The sequence below is a fragment of the Erinaceus europaeus genome, chromosome 4 (genome assembly GCF_950295315.1).
Source record: "Erinaceus europaeus chromosome 4, mEriEur2.1, whole genome shotgun sequence".
NCBI lineage: Eukaryota > Metazoa > Chordata > Mammalia > Eulipotyphla > Erinaceidae > Erinaceus > Erinaceus europaeus.
Window position 1 is genome coordinate 142,883,455 of NC_080165.1, and position 24,108 is coordinate 142,907,562.

General features: G+C 45.8%; 1 protein-coding gene and 1 pseudogene across 1 annotated transcript in view; both read left to right on the top strand.

The window, feature by feature from the left end:
* Window positions 1-282: 282 nt before the first annotated feature.
* OSTM1 (osteoclastogenesis associated transmembrane protein 1) overlaps window positions 283-24,108 on the top strand; it is a 93,852-nt gene continuing 70,026 nt past the window's right edge. The window contains exon 1 of the mRNA XM_060190678.1: window positions 283-293. The gene's annotated coding sequence lies outside the window, so the exon portion shown is untranslated. The remainder of the gene's footprint in view (window positions 294-24,108) is intronic.
* On the top strand, window positions 9,458-17,754 carry LOC103124724 (ribosome production factor 2 homolog; annotated as a pseudogene).

The following is a 24,108-nucleotide window of genomic DNA, read 5'->3' on the forward strand; positions in this document are numbered from 1 at the left end:
CATGATAGGCCACCGCGGCCCTGCCCCATGGCCCTGCCATGTCTGCTGCCCTGTTCGCAGTGGCCGAGCAGCATGGAGGGATCACGCGTCCAGTGCCCTGCGCCATGCGGTGGAGAGCCGGCTCCTGTGGGCTGGCCTCAGGCTCTTGCGTGTTGGCATCGGGCTCCAGCGTGTTGGCATCGGGCTCCTGTGTGCTGGCATCGGGCTCCAGCGTGTTGGCATCGGGCTCCAGCGTGTTGGCATCGGGCTCCTGCGTGCTGGCGTCAGCCTCCTGCAGGCTGCGGGGCTGCGGGGCTGCGGGCGCGGTGTGCGGGGGTTGTCTGGGCGAAGCCGGCTGGCTGGCTGTTTAACCAGGTGGAAACAGCAGCTCCGCGCCTTGCCTCCCGCCCGCTGGCTATTCCCGACTCCTCTGGCTGTTTTGAGTTCACCCAAGTGGGTGGAAACCACAGAGTGGTCAAGAGATAAATATTCCAGAAACAGCAAAACATTCTCATGAAGAAAGAGCAGAGGCCTTTGGAGATCTCTTCACAAGCAGAAGAGAAGGCCATCGTACATAGGTAGCCAAGTTGTCTTTACTTATCTGAGAGATGCGCAGGTCAGGTCCACGTGGGCGCCATTTGTTGTTAAAATTCGTCGGCTCTAGCTGGCCGGGCTAGCTTCACGGGCGGGTAACAGAGACGCGGAGACAACGGCTGGGCAGGGAAGCTGTATTTCTTTATTCAGGAACAACGATTCATAAACTAAGACAAACTAATCACCAAACAGGACTCTGCTGTCTCTTTGCGGCGGCGCAAGCACTCTTTCTTACTCTGCAACTCTCCAACTCTGGAACTCTCTAACTCCCGAACTCTCGAACTCTGAAACTCTGGCACTCAGGAACCCTCTCCCTGGAACTCTGGCGGGGTTCCTAGGGGCGGGGCCAAGTGGGCCGTGAAACTAACTGGACTGATCCAATTCTCTTGGCGGGGGAGAACTACCCAATGTAAAGCATACAACACTTATCCATGGAACTGAGGGGTGATGAGAAGAGACTAGTAGCTTTAGGATTTTGTTTAATCCCTTGCTAGAACTCACAAATCATTTGAACCGATTGATGTAAGACTCAGGAACAAGAATTTGTGTGATACAGTAGCTTACATTTAATGGCTTTATCTTTTTCTCAGCCCATCTCAAATGCAGGGAAATATTTTCACAATTCCAAGGCTGAAAGCATTTGTTCCCATGCATATGCTGATGAAGGCTGTGAATGTTTTATTTATCCAGATTTGACAGTTTGTTGAGTTTTGAACAATTGAATCACTGAATGCATTATCCTGTTCCATTAGAAAACGTTTAAAGACTTCAAAGAGAGAACAACTACATCTTCCACTGTTTTTTTTTTTTTTTTTAAATCCAGGTGGACTTTGAGAAGTCTAGGTTGTTTAGTATGTGGAAATTAGTGGGATTCTCTTAAGGCTGTAGAGAGAAGATTGGAAGATAGCAGTCTATCTCTTTTTTAATGTATAGGTTTTTATAAGTAATGCAATAAATTCAAAAGAAGTAAAAGGTATGGCAAAGTCTCCTGCAGCTGTTCTTTCTTTTTTCAACTTAAAAAAAATTTCTTATTTTTATTTATTACATTTATTTATTTATTGGTTAGAGACAGCCAGAAATCAAGAGGGAAGAGGGAGGGAGAGAGGGAGAGAGACAGAGAGACACCTGCAGCACTGCTTCACCACTTGCAAAGCTTGCCCCTGCAGGTGGGGGCTGGGGGCTCAAGCCCAGGTCCTTGTGCATTGTAACCTGTGCTTCAAGCAGATGTGCCACCACTCAACCCACTACAGCTGTTCTTCAGATATTCAATTTTTTCCTTTAAAAACATTAAAAATTTTTTTTTAATTCCCTTTTGTTGCCGTTGTAGTTATTGATGTTGTTGTTGTTGGATAGGACAGAGAGCAATGGAGATAGGAAGGGAAGACAGAGAGGAGGCGAGAAAGACAAGACACCTGCAGGCCCGCTTCACCGCCTGTGAAGCGAATGCCTTGCAGCTGGGGAGCTGGGGCTGGAACCAGAATCCTTACGCAGGTCCTTGCACTTTGCGCCACCTGCGCTTAACTCGGTGCACTACCACTTGACTCTCTAAAAACTTTTTTTTTGTGATTTAAAAATATTTATTTATTTATTTATTTATTTGATATGGCAGAAAGAAATTGGTGCGAGGGAAGAGATAGAGAGGAGATAGAAAGAGAGACACCTGCATCCCTGCTTCACTGTTGATGAAGCTTCCCACTGCAGGTAGAGACCGGAGACTTGAATCTAGGTCGTGACACATGTATGTTCAGCCAGGTGTGTGATTCCCCAGCCCCCTTGATGCTCTTCTTCCAAGACAACTACTACGTAGAGAAAAAATTTTATGAATAGATAACTGATACTAGAGGACTTAAAAAATTTTTTTTGGTAAAAATTCAAAGGCTGCCTTTTTTCCGGAGAAGGGTTTAACATTCACTGTATACACTGTTTGATTAATTTGTTGCTGTTTCTTCACTCACATACCAAACAAGCTATTTTGGAGACTATTCCAAACTTGTATAATGAGCTTCTTCACCCATTTTTATGACTGCATAATATTCCAATGTATGTGTGCACAATATATCTTTAAATTTTTTAAAATTATCTTTATTAATTTATTGGATAGAGACAGCCAGAAATTGAGAAGCAGAGGGAGATAGAGAGGAGAAGAGACAGAGAGACACCTGCAGCCCTCCTTTACCTGCAGCTTTCCTCCTGCAGGTGGGGACTAGGGGGTTGAACCTGGGTCCTTGTGCACTGTAAAATGTGGACTCAACTAGGTGTACCACCACCCGGCCCCCACAGTGTGTCTTTAAAAAAAAAGATTTTATTTATTAATGAGAAAGGAGGAGAAAGAGAAAGAACCGGATATCACTCTGGCACATGTGCTGCCAGGGACTGAACCCGGGACCTGATGCTTGAGAATCCAGTGCTTTATCCATTGTGCCCCCCCCCCCGCCCCGACCACCCCCATGATGAGTCTTTAACCACTCTCCTATGGGTAGATGTTTATGTTGCTTTCAATCTTCTATGACCAGCGCTACATGTATCATGTATCATTTATCATTTTGTACGTGCGCAAATGTAGCTCTAAGAAAAATCCTAGAGGGGAGTGGGGCGGTAGCACAGCGGGTTAAGCGCACATGGTACGAAGCCCAAGGACCAGCATAAGGCTCCTGCTTCGAGCCCCCGGCTCCCCACCTGCAAGGCAGTCGCTTCACAGGCGGTGAAGCAGGTCTGCAGTTGTCTATCTTTCTCTTCCCCTCCTCTCTCCATTTCTCTCTGTCCCATTCAACAATGACGACATCAACAACAATAGTAACAACAACAATAAAAACAAGGGCAACAAAAGGAAATAAATATTAAAAAAAAAGTCCTAGAGAGGAATCACTGCATCAAAATTTCTTGCTCTTACTTTTATTTATTTATTTTTGCTCACACCACTACTCAGTTACCTGAAACCTCTAGTACTTCAGGCACATAGGTCTGTTGTGCAAACCAGTGTGCTATCCCCCCAGTGTGTTCTTATTTTTAACAGCACAGGAAAATGCTTATGATATGGAAACAAAGAATAAAAAAGAAAGAAGCAAATCTGAGCTGCGGAACAACGTTAGTGTACAAAGAAGAATGGAGTGACTAGTTGGGTTGAGGTGCAAGGGCACAGATCCTCACCTATGGGGGGGTGCTTCATGAGCAGTGAAGCCGTGCTGCAGGTGTCTCTCTCTCCCTCTTTATCACCCCCTTCGCTCCCAACTTCTGTCTCTATCCAAACTAAATAAACAAATTTAAAAATAAATCTGTAAAAAAAAAAAAATCCAAAGAATAGGAAGAACAGGGAGTCGGGCTGTAGCGCAGCGGGTTAAGCGCAGGTGGCGCAAAGCACAAGGATGGGCATAAGGATCCTGGTTCGAGCCCCCGGCTCCCCACCTGCAGGGGAGTCGCTTCACAGGCGGTGAAGCAGGTCTGCAGGTGTCTGTCTTTCTCTCCTCCTCTCTGTCTTCCCCTCCTCTCTCCATTTCTCTCTGTCCTATCCAACAACGACAATGACAATAATAACTACAACAATAAAAAAACAAGGGCAACAAAAGGGAATAAATAAAAAAAAGAATAGGAAGAACATATAAGTATAGGCAATATTTAAAGTTTGTAAGCTCTTCTACAACCATCTCTGGTTCTGTTTATAAGACGAAGAAACAGGGGCTGGGTGGTGGTGGACCTGGTTGAGCGCACATATTACAATGGACCGCAGGTCCCCACCTGCGGGGGTGTGTGTGTGAAGCTTTACGAGTGGTGAAGCAGGGCTGCAGGTGTCTCTCTGTCTCTCTCCCTATCACCCCTCCCCCTTGATTTCTGGCTGTCTCTATTCAATAAATAAAGATAATAAATGAAAAAAAGAAAAAAAAAGAATAAGAAACAATAAAGTTGTGGCCCAGGCAGTGATGTAACCAGCTGAGCACAGACATCACCACTCACAGGGACCCAGGTTCAAGCACTTGGTCCTCACTTGCAAAGAGGAAAAGCTTCACAATGTTGAAGCAGTACTGCAGGTATCTCTCTCTCTCCCTGACTTACCCTCCCCTCTCATAACTAACCCCCCCTCTCAAATTCTCTCTGTCCTATCAAACAGAAGAGAAATAGATAACACATAAAAAGGAAACAATAAAGTTGCTCATGGGGTTGTTCAGGGTTGACTCTGTTTTGCAAGGCAACTGAGAAGAGTTTTCCCTTAACAGTATCTTTATACAGAGAGAGAGGAGAGCAGGAAGAGAGTGAGTAAAAGAGACCACACACCAAAGCTTGCTTCAACATGATGAGCACCAGATTTGAGCCTGGTTAGTGCATATGACAGAATAGCGCACTATCTAGGTGAGCTATTTCACTCACCTGTGACGCCTTCCATGAAAAGTGTCTCCATCTCAGTCCTGCTTGGGTGGCTTGGTTGCAGACTTTGGGTATTTTTTTGTATTTATTTATTCCCTTTTGTTGCCCTTGTTTTCTTATTGTTGTAGTAGCTATTGTTGTTGTTATTGATGTTGTTGTTGTTGGATGGGACAGAGAGAAATGGAGAGATGAGGGGAAGACAGAGAGGGGGCAAGACACCTGCAGACCTGCTTCGCTGGCTTGTGAAGCGACTCCCTTGCAGGTGGGGAGCCAGGGGCTCGAACTGAATCCTTATGTGGGTCCTTGTGCTTTGTGCCACCTGCGCTTAACCCGCTGTGCTACTGCCTGACTCCCAAGACTTTGGATTTTTAACTACCTTTTTAACTTGACTTCTTCCCTCATGATTTCTGTGACTTTATAAATAAATCAGTCTTTTGATTTAGCCTTAAACAGAGCCATGTGTTGTTTGCTATAAAAAGAAACAACAACAATGAATCTTATTCTGGTTTATCCATTTTATCCATCACCATGGGGTTTCTTTATTGTTATTATTTATTTTATTTTTAATGAGGAGAGGGGAGGGGAGGGGAGGGGAGGGGAGGAATGCACAGCTCTGGTTTATGGTGGTGCTGGAGACTGAATCTGGGACTTGGGAGTCTCAGTCCTGAAAGTCTTCTGCATAACCATTATGCTGTCTCCAGACCTTACAAGTACTTTGGAACCACCAAAGACCACCCTATAAGCAAGCAAACAAAAGCCTGCTCCTTTGTCAACAGCCTCTGGGTTTCAGGGACAGTATCTTCCGCAGCGTTGCTGCGGGAGCTCTGGCAGTGCCCTGCACTCACTCGGCGGTGCACAGGCTCCTAGCTGTCGCAATGGCTATTTTCTCCCTTAAGCCCACTCCTTTTGTTGACTTGAAGGGGCTTACATTCCACAAAGAAGAAGAAAAAGATAGGGAGAAGATTTATTATAAATGCTGCTAGACTTCGATGCATCTTGCTAATTTGTTTTTGTTATGCATGGAAATATTGGTAGAGAAGGTGTTTCAGTGATCTCTTTCCGAGGGTCCTGTGCCTTCTCTGCAAGCCACAAAGCCTTTAAAGAGTTATTTTTCTCGCTCTATAATCGTTCTCCCTTTTAAGTGCCCCAGCAGCAGAAAAAGAAAAGAAGAAGAAAAAGAAGAAGAAGAAAAAAAGTAAGTTTACTAGCTTCTCCCATACAATGGGCCTCTTTACTTTTTAGGTTTGGGAGACCTGGGTGACCTACGAAAGTTAATTAGAAGGTGAACAAAGACGAAGACAGAGTCGAATCCAGCGCCTCTCCTTCAGCCAAAGATGTCATCCATTAATTAGGGAAATCGTTAAGGTGGCCCCTGAGAGAGGGAAGAAGAAGAAGGGAAGGTAAAAAAAACCACAACCTATGGTTGGCGGTCCCCAGTTTTGATCAGCGTTTGCCCTTCCCAATAATGCCATCCTTAATCGGAGGACCAGCAAGAGCCGGGGAGGGGACGCGGGAGGCGGGCGGGGGCGGGGTGTGTGGCAGGCGGTGCAGTTAACCAGCCGCGGATTGAGCCGCTTTGATTCCCAGGCGCCCGCGTGCTTGCTCCATGATGTCATCCTCATTGAACCTGGAAGCCCGGGAGCCGCGAGGAGGCGGGGGAAGCTCCCGCCTGGCAGCCGCAGCCGCAGGAGGCCCCCGGGGTGGGCTGGGGAGTTGCGAGGGGGCTGCTGAGCCGCCAACCTTCTCCCCTGGATCTAGAGGCGGGACATTTCCCTCCACCGCAGCCCCCCACCAAAACACCAGTTTGACTAGCAAACACTGGAGCCAGACTAGCCCTTAGGCATCCCGAGAACCACCAGTTCACAGTCTGCGTCTTGTATAGAGGAGACAACATCACCGTCTGATGTATATATATTTACCAGAGCACTGCTCTCTCTGGTTTATGGTGGCGAGAGGGACTGAACCTGGGGACTTTGGGCCTCAGGCATGAGAGACACTTTGCATAATCATTATGCTATTCGCCCAGCCACCATCTGACCATCTGACTCTTAATTCCTTTCTCGTTCTGGTTCTCTCTCTCTCTCTTTTTACTGGAGCACTACTCAAGACTGGTTTATGGTTGTGCTAGGACTTGTACCTGAGGAACTCTGAGTTTGTTTTCATTTTGTTTTGCATAATCATTTTGCTGTCTACTTAGCCCCATTTATTTTTTAACCAGAGCAATGCTCAGCTCTGGCTTATGGTGGTGCTGGGGATTGAACCGGGACCCCCCAAGTGCCTCAAGCATGAAAGACATCTTTTTTTTTTTTTTTTTTTGTCTCCAGGGTTATTGCTGGGGCTCGGTGTCTGCACTGCAAATCCATTGTTCCTGGAGGCCATTTTTCCCATTTTTGTTACTCTTGTTATTATTATTGTTGTCATTGTTGTTGTTGGATAAGACAGAGAGAAATCGAGAGAGGAGGGGAGACAGAGGAGAGAAAGACAGACACCTGCAGACCTGCTTCACCGCCTGTGAAGCCACCCCCCTGCAGGTGGGGAGCCGGGGGCTCGAACCAGGATCCTTACGCTGGTCCTTGGGCTCTGTGCCATGTGCACTTAACCCGCTGTGCTACCGCCCAGCCCCGTGAAAGATTTCTTGCACAGCCATTATGCTGTTTCCCCAGCCCCTCCTAATGGAACCTACAACTTCTGGTTTAGATAGTAAAGACTTACAAGGTTCCATATATATATATATATGTTTCAAGGTGATGTTAATTAGCAATGTGAATATCCTTATGATTTTTTAAAGGACATTCAGTCTTTACTTACAAACTCAGATGTGTTTGCATCTCATATGCATTGTGGATGTGACACCCCACCCCCAAGTTACACTGCAGGGTTGGTTCTGTGATTTTTCAACTAACCAGTGAATTTTCTTTTTTCTTTCTTGCCTCCAGGATTATCTTTGGGGCTCTGTGCCTGCACCATGAACCCACTGCTGCTGGAGGCTGTTTATTCCCTTTTGTTTCCCTTGCTGTTTATCATCGTTATTATTATTGCTGTCATTGTTGTTGATAGGACAGAGATATATCAAGAGAGAAGGGGAAGGGAGGGGGAGAGAAAGACAGACATCAGTAGACCTGTGTGATCCCTCCCTTCCCCCCCCTCCCCCCCCCCCCCCCGCAGGTGAGGAGCCAGGGGATGGAACCGGCATCCTTGAGCCGCTCCTTGGGCTTTGCGCCATGTGTGCTTAACCTGCTGTGCTACTGCCCGGCACCCGCCTGTGAATTTTCTTTAAGGAGTTTGCATTTTGTAAAGACTTGGAGTTTTTGCACAGCTTTTCCCTGCAAAAACTGTAACGTACCCCTCTCTGCCTTTTAAAACAGAGACAGACAGACAGATATGGAGGGAGGAAGAGACCACAGCACAGAAGCTTCCTCCAGTGCTGTAGGAAGCAGCTTGAAACCGGGTCACATACAGAACAAAAGGCTCACTATCCAAGTGAGCTATTTCAGCAGCTCCCACCCAACGGCTTCTTTCTTTTTTCTTTTTTCCTTTCATAGAAAATATTTCTATAACTTGGTCTATGGCTGAATTTGGTATTGAGTAAACACTACACAAAACCTCGCCCACAGGGCAAATTGCCATTTTGGTTTGCTTCCTCCCCAAGTCAGAGCAAGTAAACTGTCCCCAAGGGGAGAGGGATAAGTTATTGTCACTCTCAGCTTTTAGCATTACAGAAGAAGAGCATATATATGTGTGTGTGTGTGAGTGTGTACATATATATGTGTATGTATGTATGTGTCTGCCTAGTTTTTACCTCCACCCCTCCCCTTCCTGTGGAGAGGGTTTCTTCTACTGATAATTCTTCAAGCCGTAGCCCACAAGCAGACTAGAGCTCTGGAAGAGTGGGTGCATAGAGGCTTTGCTCAAGCACCCCTTCTTGCCTGGCTGCAGGCACAGCACTCTGTAGAAGACAAAGTAGCAACTGTCAGCTGTCAGCTAAATGACTTCTCCTCCCCTCTCCACTCCTTTTATTGCCACCAGGGATTTTGCTGGGGCTCTCTATACTGATACTATGAATCCACCGTTTTTGGTGACTAGTTTTTCCTTTTTTCCAAATTAGGACAGAGAGAAATTGAGAAGGGATGGGGGAGATAGAAAGAGGAAGAGAAAGAGAGACAGTTGCAGACTTGCTTTACTGCTTGTGAAGCATCCCCCCCCCCCACCCCCTGTGCAGGTGGGGAGCAAGGGCTCAAACCCAGGACCTTGCTCAAGGTACTGTGTGCACTCTGCCGGTTGCACCATCGCCCGACTCACAGTTTTCTCTTCGGATCTTGCTTTTCAGCTTCTGTCTGAGAGTGAGATCATCCCATATTTCGACTCACAGTTAAAAACTTAAAATACATAGATTGTGCTGTGGCCTGGGAGCCTAGTGGGCAGTACCTGGGGGTTCCATGGGTGGTGCAGTGGTGTATAGTGTCTCTTTCTCTCTGTGTCCATTCTCTCCTTCTCCTTACATCTAAAATTATAGAATAAAAATTGGGCCATGGAGGTAACTCAGTGGTATCATGCATGCCAAGCCCTGGGTTAGTTCTCTAGGAATTGACAAGTAGTGCAGTGGGTGAACACTGAAGGGCAGATGGTCCTTATTCTAAAGAAGTGAAGCAAAGAACTTGGATGACTTGTGTCCTGATTTTTTTTTTTAGATTGAACTTGAACTTGCAAATACCCCATTTGGAAATTAAGTAGAGGAGATTTCTTTCCTTCTTTCCTTCCTTCTTTCCTTCCTTCCTCCCTTCCTTCCTTCCTTCCTTCTATCCTTCCTTCCTTCATCCCTTCCATCCATCTTCCTTCATCCCTTCTATCCTTCCTTCCTTCCTTTCCACACACACATTAGGTTTGGCTCTAAGAACCTCAACTTTACTCTCTTTAAACTCATGCTGGCTATTGTGAACACCCCTCTAAGTTGTCCTTTTTTTTTAATTGGGGGGATTAATCATTCACAATAAATGTAGTTGGGAGTCGGGCGATAGTGCAGCAGGTTAAGCGCAAGGACCGGCTTATGGATTCTGGTTCGAGCCCCCGGCTCCCCACCTGCAGGGGAGTTGCTTCACAAGTGGTGAAGCAGGTCTACAGGTGTCAGTCTTTCTCTCCTCTTCTTCATTTCTCTCTGTCCTATCCAACAACGACAACATCAACAACAACTATAATAACTACAACAATAAAACAACAAGGGCAACAAAAGGGAATAAATAAATATTTTTAAAAAACTGTCTTTCTTTAAAAAAAAAAATAAAATAAATACAGTTGTTGGTACCCATGTAAAATTTCTCAGTTTTCTTCAAAACATTTTTACCCACAGCCTTGGTCCTCCTCCGCCATCAGGCACCAGGACCTGAAAACCTCCCCTTCCCCTCCAGAGTCCTTTACTTTGGTGCAATTCACCAAACCCAGTCCACATTCTGCTTTGTGTTTCTCCTTTCTGTTCTTATTTCTTAACTTCTGTCCACGAGTGAGATCATCCCATATTCATCCTTCTCCTTCTGGATTATCTCACTTAATGATTGGCACCCTTTTAAGAAAAGGGAGAAATTCCAACATGGAGACCCCAAATCTCACCTGCTATACTCTTACCTTTAGGTTCCTGATTACTAAAAACTTTTCTGCTTTTTCTCTTAATACTTTTCAGCCACCAAGTTGCAGATGCTACCATGATGCCAACCTGACTTCCCTGGGCAGACAACCTCACCAATGTGTTCTGGAACCTCCCCTCCCCAGAGCTCTGCCCCACTAGGGAAAGACAGAAACAGGCTGGGGGTGTGGATCCACCTGCCAATGCCCATGTCTAGTGGACAAGCAATGACAGAAGCCAGACTGTAAACGCAGGAATCTGAACAAAAGTCATGACACCTTGGGGTTACTAGAAAACAGATTTTATTTTTGGTGCACCAGACCCAGAATCAGCTAATGACAAAAAGCTCCTGGGCCCTGAGGTGCTGTGGGAATTTCCCTTTTATACATAAAGAAAAGTTGACAAAAAATGATTCATATTATGTATACAAGGACTAAAAGGTGGGCAGAGGTCATAAAGGTCAAAGGCTGTCGGGACTTTTACAAACACTAGAAGCTGGCTTCAAATCTGCCAGGGCTTTTACAAACACCATGAGGAAGAGGGGGTTAGGGTTAGGATTTACAGGTGGCTAAAATGAGCCTGGTATAAGCAGTTGCCATTAATTTCTATACACCCCATAAAGATATTTTTTAAGACTTTATTTATTTATTAATGAGAAAGATAGGAGGAGAGAGAAAGAACCAGACATCACTCTGGCACATGTGCTGTCGGGGAATCGAACTCAGGACCCCATGCTTGAAAATCCAAAGCCTTATCACTGCACCACCTCCCGACCACCCATAATGATCTTTGGTCCAGACTCCCAGAGGGATAAAGAATAGGGAAGCTTCCCATGGAGGGGATGGGATATTGCACTCTGGTGGTGGGAACAGTAAGGAATTGTACCCCTCTTATCCCACAATCTTTTCAATCATTATTAAACCGCTAATAAAATATATTAACGAATAAAAAAGAAAGAAAGAACGAAAGAAAGAGAGGAAAGGAAAGGAAAGAAAGAGATGCCAGAGCCCTCTTCATATGAAGATGCAGAGGAAAGGTAGCTAGGAGGAAAGTGCTCTCTCTAGAAACCAAACTGAGCAGCAGTACTTTGATTTTGAACTTCCCAGTTTGGGGAAGAGGGAGACAATAAGTCTGTCTAACTTTTAGCCTTAGTATTTGCTAGGGTAGCCAGGGCAGACTAATACAAGAGTCACTTAAAGAAGTTACTCACTGCCCCCTCCCCATATGCTCTTACAAAACAACACACCCTCACCTTGGCCGGCACCATGGGCACCAGTTCCTGGGTCCTCAGCTTCTCAGCCGAGGGTGAACACCGACATGGCCCAAGAAACGGCATCTGTGAACCCCAAAGATAACAAGTCCCAGTGAAATCCTCACCAGTCACCATATAAGATCGTCTGGATTCTTTATTCTCTGGGGGAGAACTGTTAGTTTGTTAGCAAGTTAGCTTGGTCAGGTCATGTTAATACTGTCGCTGCTTGGGAAGCTTCTTAGAACAAACTATATTGGGAATCAGGCGGTAGTGCAGCGGGTTAAGCTAAGCGCACGTGGTGCAAAGCGCAAGGACCCACGTGAGGATCCCAGTTCCAGCCCCTGGCTCCCCACCTGCAGGGGAGTCGCTTCACAGGCGGTGAAGCAGGTCTGCAGATGTCTATCTTTCTCTCCCCCTCTCTGTCTTCCCCTCCTCTGTCCTAACAACGATGACATCATAATCAACAACAACAATATTAACTGCAACAACAATGAAAAACTAGGGCAACAAAAGGGAAAAAAAAAAAAAAGAACAAGCTATATTGAAGTCTGAGGCACTTTCAACAAAGGGCCAACCTCAGGAGGGTAGAGCAGTCAAGCTTTACTTCGGGAAGTAAAGGTCAGTGTGTGTGGGGGGGGTGGGGGGAAGGGTAATAGGCTGACTAAGGAGAAAGAGGCCAGGCAGTCGCACACTGGTTTAAGCACACATATTACCAAGCACAAGGACCCAGGTTCAAGATTTTGGTCCCCACCTGCAGTGGGGAAGCTTCGTGAGTGGTGGAGCCTATCTGCAGGTACCTCTCTCTTTCTCTCCCTCTACCTCCCCATCCTCTCTCAAATTTTCTCTATCCTATCTAGTAAAAATTAGAAAAAAAAAAAAACTTTTTTAATGGCTTCCAGGAGCTGTGGATGACTAGTGCAGGCAGCAAGCTCCAGCAGTAGCCCTGGTGGCAAGAATTAAATAAGTTAATTGAAGGGCTGAATGAGAAAGTCTGAGCGATAGCTCTCCTGGGTAGGAAGTGCCTTGCCATGCTTGAAGCCCAGATCTGAGGCATCTCTCTCTCTCTCTCTCTCTCTCTCTCTCTCTCTCGGTTCCTTGATCTGCTATCTCCTTGTCTCTTTATTTGAATGAAAAAGTTGATCCAGGAGCAGTGAAATCATGTACACACAAGGTCCTGGTTCTGGATAAAAAAAACAAAAAGTGAAGAACAACAACAGTGGGAGAGTGAGGGCAACTGCAAAACTGAAGGATGCACAGCCAACCTGGTTCACTCTCCACATCCCCTGGGCTTCTGGTCAACCAGGTGCTCACGTTTGCCCACCTGGTTCATCCTGAGTGGGGTATTTTGACACAACAGCCCCAACCAGAGTACACTGAGTTGTAACAAAAGACCCCATTCACACTAACTTGTATATTGGGACAGTCGTCACTGGGTGGGTGCAGGGGAAGCTGGGCTTCTTGAAAGTCCTGCTGTTCCCACCATGTCTCTCTGAGACCTGGTGGCTTCTTGTGCTAGTTCAGCCATAGGCTGGCCAGTGTCCTCCTCTCTGCCACCTTGCCAGGGGAGTATGTCACCGTGCTGATCCACTGAGCAGAGAGAAGCATGTCAAAGACTTCGCTTCGGCCTTTAATAGCCAAAAAGAGTTTTTCCCCATTTTATACCCTAAACAATTAGATTTAACTTTGGGTTGATAGGTACATTGGGGTGTAAAGATTCAGACTTATGTCTGATAAAATCTTGGTGTTGGAGGGCCAGATGGTGGTGCACCTGGCTGAGCACACATGTTACAATGTGCAAGGCCCCCAGCTCAAGCCCCCAATCCCCACCTGAAGGGGGAAAGCTTCACAAATGGTGAAGCAGGGCTGCAGGTGTCTGTCTCTCTCCCTCTCTAGGGCCCACTTCTTGCTCTGTTTCTGTCTCTATCAAGTAAATAAATAAATAAATAAATAAAATACAAAAATAAAATAAATTTTGGGACCGTGTGGTAGCGCAGTGGGTTAACCGCACGTGGCGCGAAGTGCAAGGACCAGTGTAAAGATCCCCATTCAAGCCCCCGGCTCCCCACCTGCAGGGGAGTCGCTTCACAAGCAGTGAAGCAGGTCTGCAGGTGTCTGTCTTTCTCTCCCCCTCTCTGTCTTCCCCTCCTCTCTCCATTTCTCTCTGTCCTATTCAACAACAATAACAGCAATAACAACAAAGGCAACAAAATGGGGGAAATGGCCTCCAGGAGCAATGGATTCATAGTGCAGGCACTGGAGGGGAAAAATTTTTTTCATGAGTGGAGGTGCAGTGCTATTGTGTCTCTCTTTCTCTCTTACCTTTTTTAAAATTAAAAAAAAAATTTTATTTACTTTATTTTAATGAGAAAGAGTAGATACAGAGGGAAAGATATAGAGAGAAAGAGAACAGAGCACTGCTCAGTTCTGGCTTATTGTGGTGCTGGGGATTGAACCTGAGATCTCAGAGCCTCAGGCTTTTAATGTATTTGCATAACCATTATGCTATCTCCCCAGCCCCTCTCTCTTACCTTTTATCTTTGAGAGGGAGTGGGGCAGGGATAGAAAACGTAGTGGCTATGCAAAGAGACTCTCCTGTCTCAGGCTTCAAATTCCCAGGTTCAGTCCCCTGAACCACCATAAACTGGAGCTGATCAGTGTTCTGGATGAGAGGGAGGGAGGGAGGGAGAGAGGGGGAAAGGAAGAGAGAGAGAGAGAAAGGGGGAGAGGGAGAGAGAGAAAAGGGGAGGGGGAGAGAGAGAAAGAGAAAGAGAGACACGCTGGGGCTCAGTGGTGGAGCACCTGGTTAATCGCATATATTACAGTGCACAAGGACCCAGGTTCAAGCCCCAGTCCCCACCTGCAGAGAGGAAGCTTTACAAGTGGTGAAGCAGGGCTCTCTGTCTCTCTCCTTCTTTATCTCCCCCTTCCTCTCATTTTCTGGCTGTTTCTATCCAATAAATAAAAGATAATAAAAAAAATTTTAAAGAGAGAGACCTACCAATCATCTGGGGTAGTAGAATCTCATTTCTAAATAGAACAAGGGCATCTCTTGCCATAATGGGGCAAAAGTACATCTTTTTCAATATGTCAAAGGGTAGTGAAGGCAATAATTAATATATATTTTAAAATATTTACTTGTTGATTTAAGAGAGAGACCAGAGCATTACTCAGTTCTGGCTTATGGCGGTCCTAGTGATTGAACTTGGGACCTCACAGTCTCAGTCATGAAAGTTGTTTGCATAACCATTATGTTGTCACCCCATCTCCCCAACGATAAATTCTTACGCAAGTAAATTTTAGTTAGAACCTAGCTGTGAGAGCGAATTGATGGTTCTCTTTGGGAGGGGTTTTTGAGACATCCCCAAAGCCCAAGTAAGGCCGATGATTCTTTCTGGCTGCTTGCCTGCTTTCATTCCTGAAGAAGAAGGGCCAGAAAACAAGTAGGCGCTGATTCAGTGCCTGCCGCCTGCCCAGAGTCGTAAGAAGAAACTACACTGTAGAAGAGAAAAGTCAGGACCGGGTGGTGACGGGGTACCTAGTTAGGCTCACACATTACAGTGCACACAGACCCAGGTTCAAGCCCCCGGTCTCCACCTGCAGGGAGAAAGCTTCACAAGTAGTGAAGCAGGTGTCTCTGTCGCTTTCCCTTTCTAACTCCCCATCACCTCTCAATTTCTCTCTGTGTGTTCAAAAATAAATAAAATAAATAAAAATATTAAAGAAGAGAAAAATCATGTACTGTTTAAAAATTTATTTTAGGGAGTCAGGCGGTAGGGCAGCGGGTTAAGCGCAGGTGGCACAAAGCACAAGGACCAGCGTAAGGATCCTGGTTTGAGCCCCCGACTCCCCACCTGCAGGGGAGTTGCTTCACAGGTGGTGAAGCAGGTGTGCAGGTGTCTGTCTTTCTCTCCCTCTCTCTGTCTTGCCCTCCTCTCTCCATCTTCTCTGTCCTATCCAATAATGACAACATCAATAATAACAATAAAACAAGGGAATGAATAAATATTAAAAAATAATAATTTTAATAATAAATTATTTTAATGAGAGAGAGAGGGAGAGAGAGAGAGAGAGATTAGAGTACCGTTCAGCTCTGGCTTACGGTGATGCTTGGGATTGTACCTGGAAGCTCAGAGCCTCATGCTCAGGAATGAAATATACAGGAGTTGGGTGAACACATCACAGTGTGCAAGGACCCAGATTCAAGCCCCTGATCCCCACCTGAGGGGGAAAGCTTCACGAGTAGTGATGCAGAGCTGCAGGTCTCTCTCTCTCTCTCCATTCCTTTCAATTTCTGGCTATCTCTATCCAATAAATAAAGATAATACAAATTTTAAAAGAGAAAGTCTTTTGCATAACCATGATACTGTGTCTCTCCAGACCACAGTAGCTAATATTAATTTAGCAGTTATTATATGCCCGATATTATGCCATGCTTTTGACAGGTATTTTAAGAATTTTTATATTATTTACTACATATAAAAGAGAGTGAGTCACATGATTGAGGGCGAGAGAGAAGCCAGAGGTAGGGTACGTGCAGTGTTGTGGCTCAAACCAGCAACCCCAAGCACCGTACACAGTACCAACCTGACTCCAGGTGAGCCACTTCCCCAGCCCCTCTTTACAGTTATTGGTTTACCAAATCCTTACAAATTTCTAAGCGGTTACTCTTTTTAGCTAATATTATTCATCTGTGGGGTATAGTTCACTTAGCCCAGTATGAACCTTAACATACTTGAGGTTCTGGGTTTGAGCCCTGCCACCACCTGGGAACACCATGGACAGCAGGCATTAGGGTAGCTCCATGGATAGTGAGTGGGGCACTCCTTTGGGCATCTCTCCCCCTCTCTTCTCTGTCTGCCTTGCCCACTCATAAAGAATACAAAATGACTTGAGAAGCAAGAACTGAAGTTCAGTGAAAATATTAAGAATGCCGTGCTGATTAAAGGAAGAAATGCAGTTTTCTTCTTATCTTTATTTACTGGATAGAGACAGCCAGAAATCAAGAGGGGAGGGGGGGATAGAGAGGGAGAGAGACAGAGCCATCTGCAGCACTGCTTCACCACTCACAAAGCTTTCCCCCTGCAGGCAGGGACCGGGGGCTCGAACCCAGGTCTTTGCACATTGTAATACATGCGCTCAACCAGGTGCGCCACCACCCGGCCCCCGGAAATGCAAATTTGACAGTGACACAAGTACTTCGAGATCTGTATGCACTGAACAAAACCATATGGTGTTCTGTATAGAAAGAAAAGTATTACAAGACCATTTGAGGATCAGGCATCATGGGAATTCTTTTCCAAAAAGTCAGACTGTTCTTCATTTATGTTTGGTTCTCATAATAAGAAGCGACCAAATAACTTAGTAACAGGTCGTATGTCTGACACCACGTGCTGGATATAACTGGATTAGGTATGGAGACGTTTGTCTCCCTCAAAGATATTAAGAAGAGTCAAAGTCCTGAGGGCACAACACCAACGTTCATATTTGCTGGTGATGAATTTGATGTAACAGAAGACTACAAAAGGCTGAAGAGCCTTCCCACTGATTTCTTCAGAGCCCCCACAGTACCAAATATCCACCTGGCTGGGCTAGACTATGTTTTACACTTCACTGCACTGGATGGGAAGATCGACGTTCGAAGCTATAAGTTGTTGTTGCAGAAATCGGTTGCAGAAGACCACGAATTGAACCGGAAGAGATGGGCCCTCGTGGGATCTGGTTCTAAGGAGGACACACATCAGATGACCTTTATTAAGTTATCGATGAAAATGCCAAACGCTCTCAAGCCAAAGAAGAGGAAGAATATCTCTCAAGATACTTTTGGTACAACAGGATTCATATGCAGAAGCAAGACCTAAGCAGACTACAAACCAGGAAAATGAAGGGGTTGAAGAAGCGGCCTGCAGAAAGGATCACCGAGGACCAGGAGAACAAGACAAAGAGGATTAAAAACAATTGATGGAAGTTATCCAGTAACGGCTGTCGCATTGTATTCTATTCTATCTGCTTAAGAGCATGACTCAACAACAACAACAAAAAAACTGGGGAGTCGGGCAGTAGCGCAGCGGGTTAAGCGTACGTGGCGCAAAGCGCAAGGACTGGCAGAAGGATCCCAGTTTGAGCCCTGGCTTCCCACCTGCAGGGGAGTCGTTTCACAGGCGGTGAAGCTGGTCTGCAGGTGTCTGTCTTTCTCTCCCCCTCTCTGTTTTCCCCTCCTCTCTCCATTTCTCTCTGTGCTATCCAACAATGATGACATCAATAACAACAACAATAATAACTACAACAATAATAAAAAGACAACAAGGGCAACAAAAAGGAAAAATAAATAAATAAAAAATATAAAAAATACAAAATGAAAACATTAGCCTGGAGAGGCGAGTCTGGGGTGGTATCTTGCACCTGTGAAATCCTGGGATCATTCTCCAGTGCCAGAAACAAACGACCTCTTACTTTCTAGATGAGGGACTGAGAGACTGAGGAGTTAAGTGATTTATTCGAGGTCTTCCGGCTAGTATATGATAGAGACTGAGTCTAGATCAAGTTTCCTAAATCTAGAGTTTAGATCTGTCGTTTCAGGGGCCAGGTGTTGGCATACCTGGTTAAGTCCATGTGTTACCATCTGCAGGGACCTGGGTTCAAGTCCCCGGCCTCACATGCAGGGGGAAATCTTCATGAGCAGGGATGCAGGTGTCTCTCTCTGTCTCTCTCCTTCTCTATCCCCTTTCCTTCTCAATTCCTGTCTGTCCTAGCAAATAAAATAAATAATACTTTTAAATTACCATTCTATTCCAAATAAATACACTATCTCCAACATCTGTGTAAGTTTTCTTAAGTTAGGGGAATAAAGATCACAAATATGGTAGGGCCAGGGAGGTAGTATAGTGGCTAGGTAAAGATTTTCATGCTCAAGCTTCCCCAAGTTCAGTCTCTACCACCACCATGAACCAGAGCTGAACTGTTGAACAGTGCCTTGGTAAGAGAAAGAAAAGAAGGAAGAAAGAAAGGAAGGAAGAAGGAGGGAGTTGGGCAGTAACGCAGCGGGTTAACTGCGCATGGTGCAAAGTGCAAGGACCGGCATAAAGATCCTGGTTTGAGCCCCCAGGTCCCCACCAGCAGGGGAGTCGCTTCACAGGCGGTGAAGCAGGTCTGCAGGTGTTTCTCTTTCTCTCCCCCTCTCTGTCTTCCCCTCCTCTCTCCATTTCTTTGTCCTATATGACACTGATGACATTAACAACAACAATAAAAAACAAGGGCAATAAAAGGGAAAAATAAACATTAAAATAATTTTAAAAAATAAAAGGAAGAAGGAATGAAAGAAAATGCCTGACACTACTCATGTGCAATGTGCAACCTATAAACAATAGCCTTGAGTTCCACAGACCATGAAATGATGCATGACATAAAAATTCACTGTTTTCGGGGGCTGGGCGGTAGCGTGGTGGGTTAAGTGCACATGGCATGAAGCGCAAAGACCAACATAAAGACTGGTTCAAGCCCCAGCTCCCTACTTGTAGGGGAGTTGCTTCACAGGCAGTGAAGCAGGTCTGCAGGTGTCTATCTTTCTCTTCCCCCTCTCTGTCTTCCCCTCCTCTCTCCATTTCTCTCTGTCCTATCCAACAACAACAACAGCAGTAACAACAGCAATAATAATAACAATGATAAACAACAAGGGCAACAAAAGGGAAAAAAAATAGCCTCCAGGACCAGTGGATTCATGGTGTAGGCACCAAGCTCCAGCAACAACTCTGATGGCAAAAAACAAAACAAAACATAACAAAAAAACACTCTTTTCTAAATCTTAATTTAGTTTCTGTTCTAAAAATGCATATTTACTTCCCCATAGATCTGAGGAGTCTCTTAAAGAGTCAAAAGCCATCCTAATGTATCTTGAACAGTTTATGTATTCAGGCAAATGAACAGAGCCAAAAATTAATTTGAGAAAAAATACTACACTTGGTGCAGTGGAAATTACAGTTGAAGACATAGAGCCTTTTATGAAAATTATGGTGGTTACCAGCAGGGAAGGGGCACAAGGTGGGAGATTTGGATACAAGGAGGTCTTTCTGATGGTGTGAGGGCACTGGGACTTGGTGATGGGTGCAGAGAATCTTACACACATACACATACAGTACAGAGGAGTGAATTATATACTCCAGAGGGCTGGGGAGATAGCATATGCCAAAAAGACTCTCATGCCTGAAGCTCCAAAGTCCCAGGATCAATCCTCAGCACCACCATAAGCCAGCACTGAACAGTGCTCTGGTAAAAATTAAAATAAATTTTAAAATTTTAAAAGAAAGGGAGTCAGGCGGTAGTGCAGCGGGTTAAGCGCAGGTGGCACAAAGCGCAAGGACTGGCATAAGGGTCCCGGTTCGAGCCCCCAGCTCCCCACTTGCAGGGGAGTCGCTTCACAGGCGGTGAAGCAGGTCTGCAGGTGTCTGTCTTTCTCTCCCTCTTTCCATCTTCCCCTCCTCTCTCCATTTCTCTCTGTCCTATCCAACAACTATGACAAGGGCAACAAAAAGGAATAAATAAATATTTTAAAAAATTTAAAAGAGAAAAGATACTCCTGAGTATATATAGTGCTGAAACCAATGGCAAAGCAATAAAGGTTGTTTTGAAAAAGAAAAAAGTGGGGCTGGGTGGTGACGCACCCAATTAAGCACATACGTCACTACATGCAAGGGCTCGAGCCTCTGCTCCCCATCTGTAGAAGGAACGCTTCACAAGCAGTGAAGTAGGTTTGCAGCTGTCTCTCTTTCTCTCTCCCTCTCTATCTCCCCCTCCCCTTCCAATTTCTCACTGTTGTATCCAATTAAAAAAAAAAAAAAAAAAAAAACCAGCCACTGGGAGCAGTGGATTCATAATGCTGGCAGCGAGCCCCAGAGATAATCCTGATGGCAGAAAATGAGAAAATATGAAGTTTGAGACTTGCCCTCTCCTCCAAATAGTCATAGACTGTTTGGGTAAAGTGAGCACAGCTCAACTCCAAACTCTACCCACGAGGGACATGTTCCTTCTTTCTGTGGCACAGACACACACATGAAAGATCTCAGAAACGGGCTGATGTCTCCAGTCATAAACCTAGTTGATGGCTATTAGCCATTAAGGTTGCGTGATATCTACTAATTAAATGAATTAGGTGCACAATATGTAATTACTCATCTTCTTCCCCCCTCCCCCCGTGTTTTCTGTACCCAAGGTGGGGGAAAAGTTTCCACAGCAATTGGTTTGCAGACGCAAAATTAAATTAAGAGGTCACATGCCAGCAGCAAAGGCAGAGTCAGGAAAACATTTCTCTAATCAGAAACAGCAAAGGAATCGGGGCTTTTCACAGAAGAGCGGAATTAGGGTTTGGATGGTGGTATTCTTTCCACCAACTTTTCACAAATATTTCCTGGAACAGGCCCAAGGAAGGGATCCTAATTTAGCCTATTCTTCCCCAGATGTAAATGAATTTGCTTGTGGAGGTTTCTGCCTCCCCTACCTTCTATCCAGAGGCAGAGAGAGTGTTGCTTTGCTCTCCCAGCTCTGCACAGGACTCTGGATGGTGTTTAGAATCCATCCCAAATCACAGAGCTCTCTTACTCCTTTCTTCCATAGTTACTAGCTTCCTGGACCAGAAGGGAAGGGCCTCTATTATACCCTTCCCTCCCTCCTGCACCCTCCAGCCCCAAAATGCCTTCGGAAGGGAACTGATGGCAAATAATACAAAATCATATTGACCATGTCGGATAGCACAAACTGGCTTGGAACTGAAGCAGCTTGTGTTCCTTGCAGCTGAGGAACTCAGCCATCGGTTGAGAGTTTCCATGGCAGACAGCATTTGTTGCTGGGTGTGTGTGTGTGTGTGTGTGTGTGTGTGTGTGTGTAGGCATTAGTAATATACACCGCAGGCTAGAGTAAAGAGTCTCTTAAGCACACAGTCCTTCACATTAGCCTCCAGAAGGAATCCAGGCCTGGGGTTTGGTGACTGTGTGGCCTGCAGAGGTGAAGGCCATGTCCACTGGGAGCACAGGACCAATACTCCCCACTGTCTGCCTCTGCTTCCAGGGCTCTTCTGGGCAGGTGGGCTGACTGGTTTGGATTTGAGGTTTTGCGAATAATAGCTTCTATACTCGAGTCTTGAAGTCAGAGAACATATTCAAATGGCTTCTTACCTTTTCCTTTCTGTACCTTCATTTGAATATGTTCTTTGAGTGAGAAAGGTAGATGTAGTTTTAAATGAGGAATTTGGAGATGGGGAAATAGCCCAGCCTATTAAAGCACCAACCTGTATGTCTGAGGGCTCTCTGAGACCTCTGGGTCCCAGGTTCAGTCCTCAGACCCATTTTAATCCAGAGCTGGGCAGTACTCGAGTGCTCTTGCTCTCTCTCTCTTTCTGTCTCTCCTTCATTCTGCCCCCTTTCATAATAAATGAAAAAGGTTAAATGTAAGTAAAAGAGGATTTTGATTTGCATGTAGAAGTATAAACAAGTAGAGTTCCATTTCTTTTGGGGGGAGTTCTTTTCTCGCTACTAGAGGCCATACGGTAGTGGTCTGGGACACACACACACACACACACACACACACACACACACACACACACACACACGAGCCTGCACATCCCAGTACATCTGCAGCCTGTGCTCTTGTACTCACATTTCATCCCCAGGGACAGAGCACTGACTTCAGTCACTGGGCTGTAGCTTGGTGAGCAGGCAGTGAGCTGGTGGGTGCTGTCTGGATCTCTAGCCTGGCTTAGCGGGTAATTGCATCTATGTGATTTCTGCCCTGGTGAGTCCATATCGAGTTGTCCCGTCTCCAAGTGCAGCCTTCTCCGAGCACCAGGGGAATGCTGGCTGCTTTGAAACTGGCTCCTTAGAGCTGCAGTGGCAGCTCGGGGAGCCAAGTCTGAAGGGTGTCAGCAGCAGTGACACGCCCTGGGGGAAGATGTGGACAAGCTGGGCTCAAAGCCAAGGGCAAGGGAGGGAAAGGCTGTTGTGAGAGACAGAGAGGAGCTTGCCTGCTCCTGCATTTTTTTTTTTTTTCATTTTAAAGTAATGCCGTCATCACTGCTCTAATTTTGTTTCAGCTCTAATTTTCATTGACTAATATATTTCCTTTGCAACCAAGTCCTTCTCATACAAATGGCTTGGTCTTCAGAACCCATAAATTAGGTGCCCTGAACCCACTTTACTGGTGAAAAACCAACCAAGGCTTCGGAGTAATGTACAGTTCACAGTGTTTAGTGATAAGTTTTCCAAACTACGAAAACTCATCTCAGATCTCCTGGGTGTGTGTGTGTGTGTGTGTGTGTGTGTGTGTGTATGTGTGTGTGTGTGTGTGTGTGTGTGTGTGTGTGTGTGTGTGTATGTGTTCTTTCCCCTGTGTACCTCAAATGAATGAATCACTGTATGGTATTCTTAGCATGGGACTAGGTACTGCTGAGGGTTCAAAGGCAGCGTGTTCATGCGGTTCTGACGCTCACATCAAGAGGTCGGAGGGTGTGCCTTCAGTAGTGACTGCTTCAACTATGCACCTAGGAAATGAATGGTTCTTGGGAACCAGTATGGTTCCGTAGCCCCCATGTCCACTTGGTCGATTCCAAATTATATTCCTCCATGAGGATCATTTCTGGAACCATCCGTTCCACCCCGGTTCCATGGCTGCCAGTTCTTAGCAACATCGCCCCGCCAGATATTCGTCGGGATGTGGCATCATCTAAGTTCATTTCCCACGTCTACGCTCAACCGGACCTGCCAATATACGCGGATATCTTCGCCCACCCTGTCCAACGCTTGACGTCTTGTCACCCAATCTGGTCCCCTATGCCTACACTGAACTTCTCTGTTCCAGACTCTTGGAAACAGAGTTGGCAGTCAGCTGAGGTCAAGAACAAACACCTCATCACAGAGCCCTGCGAGCGTCAACCCGGCTTTGACCTAGCACGTTATGATTGGGCCCTCCTCAATCGCTATCGAACAGGCCATGGCCGGTGCGCCGCTATGTTCCATCGCTGGGGAGCCAGAGACGACCCGAACTGCCCCTGTGGCTCCAGACAGACTATGACCCACATAGTCAACGACTGCCACCTCTCCAGATTCAAAGGAGGTCTCGAAACTTGACATCAGGCTCAACCTGATGCTGTTGATTGGCTACGGAAGAAGGGCAAACGCTAGAAGAAGAAGAAGGGGGAATAGGAGTAGAGGGACACAGACATGAAAAGGACACAATCTCGGTTGTCAAAGGACTTCGCTGCTCAAAACCGCTCAATAGTTTCCCATTGCTTCCTGGGGAAAAAATATCCAAGATTCTTGATGTAACAAGACTT